A 5,283-nucleotide genomic window follows, 5' to 3' on the forward strand; every position below is an offset into this window, starting at 1 on the left:
TCATCAAGTATTAAAAGGTATGTTCATAACTACAAGTATATCAAACTATATTGATTTTCTCACATTGCAGATTTTTTACACATAGCTACACCCAATCTGTAAAGACTTTTCACTTTTTGTAAGCATAGACTACTTCAGACTTCTGCTTACAATTACATACATAAAATTTTTTTCAATTTCAAAGCCATTCAAGTTTCACAACTTTGATGTGTCACAACTATAAGTGCATACCATTAGTGTAACTATTAGTTATTATCCATGTAAACACTTACATGTAGTTATACACCTACATGAAATCTATTATAATAATAGTGCTTATATTTATATATGTACGGTATATACACTAATAAAATAGTTTCGTGGCAGATTTTGCATTTTGTAAAAAATGGAAGGCAAGAAACAACTGTTAGGTATATACGTTATACATAAACTCAATATACACCCAGGCATCCTTAGGCTATATACATAACCATTTTTTGCATACTACGCACCAATCTCATGCTTGGCCTTATTATTATTATGTGGCAAACACATCATATAAAAAGTATAAATTATACATACATGAGAATTAAATTGTTCTGGATCTATACCATAGACTCAGTCACAAATCTTCTTAAAATGTGGCAAGAACTTAGCAGGACACACTTTGCAATTTAGAAACCAATGTGTTGTGGTAAATGTTCAAAGTCTTAAGATGTTAACTAGACATGTGGAAACAGTCCCATCACAAGTGGTATTATTTTAGCATGTACATTCAACATTCTCTGTAGTTCTATCTTCAGATCTGTGTATCTCTCACACTTCTCATTAACTTTTGGGTCAGTCTGCTGTCACCAGGTATGGCAAAGTCAATTATAAAGACAGTCTTTTGTTGATGGTGGACACACACAATATCTGGTTTCAGTATTATGAGATAGATGTTGGTCATGCAGGGTGAAATCCCACAAGATCTTCATAGTAGCGTTTTCCAGTACAGATGGCGGATTGTGAAGCCCCCATTTGCAGGAAATTCTCCTAGCTTTACAAGCTCATAGTGGATCAGTCTTGCAACATTATCGTGCCTTGTTTTGTAATGTATTTGGTCAATAACACTATACAACTGCTCTGAATATGATCCACTGATTCAACATTGGGTCATTGACTAGGTCACACATAATTAATTAAGGTATCTTGACCTCCATACAGTTTTCATTTACCGATCAAAATACTATTAACATCTGTAACATTGACTCAAAACTATAGGCGTTTCTTTCTTGGCCACCTATAAGTTGGACTCTGATAATATATAACAGCACATTAATTTTTATTGTATTTACAATGTATTAGTTATTGGGAATACAAAGTGGATTTTAAAGCATACGGATAATGGAGATCCCACTGTACTATTATACTGTACATCACAATTAGACAAAGCAAGGTTGTTTTATATGTTACTTGGTTATGTGCAACCCAGTCACTAGGTCAGTACATGTAACTGAAATATTCTGTTGTAAGCCTTGCACATTATATAAATATCTCACAATAATAAATTGTAAAATTTGTTCACTTCAACTTCTCAACAAACCGCCAGTGACTACTCACTCTGCTATTCATAGAGTGTATATGAAATCATGTATGAAACCTTAGCCACACATGATAAAAACTGCATGATGATGTATTCTTATATTACATACGCAGTACAAGTGCTGAACTCTTCTACATCATTGTTGAAGTACGTGATGTGGGATTGACATTAATCACAGCCATGAAATGACACGTCAAGTGCATATAGTCACATAAATCAGAATTGAGTGTCAGTACACGAATACAGCTGTAAATGACCATATCAATGGCTTCTACCATGAATGCAAATGGATCATATTACAAGAGGAATGATTCACTTATCTGGCTTGTTCCTTGTAGTTATGTTGCTGTGTACACTATATGTGATACACTAACTATGCACTGTATCATATACACAGAAACTCATCGTGGGTGTTTCACTAATATTTACAGTGGGAGTTTTGGGGTAATATTGAATCCCTATAGTTTGAAATTGTACTTGACTTGATTAGCTAGCTTCTAATATTACAGTAAATGACAACAATAAAGGCCAATGAACTGAACTACCATGATTATCAACATGGAATTTCAAATTGTTTTTATTGTAGTTGTACACCATTTGTGTGCTTTAATTTTTAATATGCAATTTCTAAGTTTCAATCTGAGCATTTTTAATTTAGGGATTTTCTCACACAAGAAATGTAGCAGCATTCTCCCAGAAATGTAGCAGTATTCTCCCAGCACGTGATAAAGGATATGAGTACATGTGGGATCGGATGTTTGATTCATTTACAGGGCGTATAATTTTATACTAAGCTTAGAAAATAAAGCTTTATCCATAACAATCATTGTTTGTGTCATATAATGCCTTTGCACCTTTTACAAATATTCATGCAGTTAGACTGTAATCTTTAAGGACCATCATGCAGTGTACTTAAAGCTTTCCCAATTCGCTATATGCATATTAATTGTTTTACGAACTGTATACTTGTGGACGTCTGCATGCTTTATTAGCAAGCACATGTGCATACCATGCCTGCTTGTTCTGTGCTTTGTTCAAACTCAACTTTCATGTGCATACATGCATCCTATTTATCGTAGAAATATATGCATTTTCTCAACTGTACATAACTTGGATGTAATGCATTCTCTGTTGGTCTTTCAGTGAACATGAGCATTTTGAATATTCTCATCATATATTATGCAGTGTATGATCATGATGTTTGGAATATTACTTAAATCATGACTTGATTGTTAACAGTTTGCATGCATGAGCGTATAGTTCAGTTAAACTCTGTCATGCATTTCTCTACTGCAATGCACATATGTGACATATCATAACACAATTAACAGGTAGCTGTATTTACACAAAATCACATACTTACACAATCACAGATAACCATTACACACAGGTGCCATGATAATTTATGTAGCTATGTAGTTGAAACCTGACCTGTTTTAGCTCTAGGTGTAAGGTAGATATGCTCCAATTATTATTCAAAATCTTAATCATAATATTATAGCTAGCTATGTATTGTACATTCATTTATAAGAACGGGAACAAGTCATGGTTTTACTGCAGTCAGGTGGTGAATGGTTGTTAAGGAAAATGTGGAGTGCTGGGTGGTTAGGAAAATAATAATTTATGGAATTTATACAGTGATTGTGTAGACTTCCCCATGGCTATAAAAACTATTTTTTTACAGCTATCCCTAACCTGATACTGGGGGAGATTGTTTACATAGTTGAAACTAAACAAAAATTGCATTTGTGTTTTGATAAACGTATTTTAGTTTGCCTTCTATTTTGCCCTCTATGTTGTATATATGATTACCCATGCAAACAGTTAAAGTAAAGAGAGGGTTTGTGTGGCAAGGTAGCAGTAGAGGAGAAGGCTGAAGGGAGTTCCCATCAACTAATGATCTGGGGGCATACTACCTTAGAAAACTTATGAAAAATAGCTGTGATGAGATTGAATCTGGAAGTGATTAGAGAGAGAGAGAGAGAGAGAGAGAGAGAGAGGGAGCTGGAAGTAATTGAATCGAAGGGGATAAAAAAAAAAAAACAGCACTAGTACTAGTTATGTATATCTTAGACTAGTGCAGTTACTTGGAAAGCAATTTTTTAGAATAAACTAATGGATTAAAGGCAACTTAAATTTTAGTGGTGAACAGAAAATTAAAAGGACCATAGGTTGGATTGTAGCTATTCAACTGCATGGTTCGCATGATTGACACACAAGAAGAAAATTATATCGGATCTTGAGGTACTTTTAGGAGCAAAACAGGGAGCTAGTTATAAGTGACTTTTGGCTAGTTGTGAATGGTGGCATATAGGACTAGATGTAAAAGTCAGCCTAAAATCCAACCTACATGCATGCACGAAGAAAAGTATGAGTTAAAGTTATGTATACATTCAATGTACCTGTGTATTTTAAGGTCTACTACTAGAAATATTGAAGATCAAATAATCTTGTAGCTAGCTATATTCTTTAAACACTATAGTTCTCTTTAGTGGTCCATAATAATATATTTATTGTTAATTAAAAAATTGCCTTACAATCCAATGTATATGGTCATGGCTACTATCAATTTTCTTTGTTTATAGTCCATTATTAAAAACAATGGTTCTTTCTATCCAAAATCCAAACCCAACACTGGCTTGTAGCTAACTACATGTATATATATATATTAAATTTTGTTCCCTTGATTCTCTAGCTATCATCTTTTCTTTCAAATGCTTAATCCGCTGACTGAGATTCAATGTTGTCACAGCTATTTTAAAATCCTATGAGAGCATGTCCCCAGATACCCTCTGATAGTTGGAACATGCTATGCTGAGAACTCCCTCAGCCTGTCCCCCTCACTGGCACTTCGTCTGCACATACGTATAACTTCACTATACCAACTGCTTGAACATGCAAGATAATGACAACATATCATAACATCTTCCCACTCTTTAGGCTTGGTAAAAAATAATTTTTGTCACTGACAACTATAGTCCCTATCATAATTTGCAACTATAGCTATAGCCGAAAATCTAAGCCTTTTGGCTACAACTATAGCCCCTTTTTGAACTTGAGGTTCCTTTCTTTCCGGAAGCAATACTGTAATATACGCAGTACCGAAAAGCCCCACGTGTACACATTCAATGATTGTACATGTGCAGGACTTTCCAGATTATTGTTTTCCGCGTTTTTCTTACTCTGTCCGCGGTCTTGTTATACGATACTGTGGATTTCATGCCCGTTGAAAAATCCCGCCGGTACTACGCAACCACAATTTGGAAATTATTCTTTGCGCAATACGCGATCGCAGTACGGAATTTCTCAACGGATATGAAATCCTCAGTACAGACTTTTTTGCTGAACACTTGTGTACTGAGTAAACCACGTAACACGTAATGTAATCACGTTACCGCAATACCGTAGGCGGGGAAAGTTACGCGTAGGAAAAGTTTCGCGAATTGCACTCCACTTTGCATACCGGCGTAAAAGTTTCGCGATGCTGACTTTGCATACTAATGTACAAATACAAGCATGTAGAAGCTAACCGGCGTAAAAGTTTCGCGATAGCTACTGCAATCACGAAATTCACGAAACTTTTCCCACGCGTAACTTTTCCCGCCTACGGTACGCGTTCAAACGGAAGCAAAAGAATGTCTGTAAATGCTGGCTTGCGAGACGTATTTAGCTGTAAGCATACTGGTAACCAGCCAGTTACAAACCCCTAGCGGACTGTA

This window comes from Dysidea avara, chromosome 7 (assembly GCF_963678975.1).
Source record: "Dysidea avara chromosome 7, odDysAvar1.4, whole genome shotgun sequence".
NCBI classification, from domain to species: domain Eukaryota; kingdom Metazoa; phylum Porifera; class Demospongiae; order Dictyoceratida; family Dysideidae; genus Dysidea; species Dysidea avara.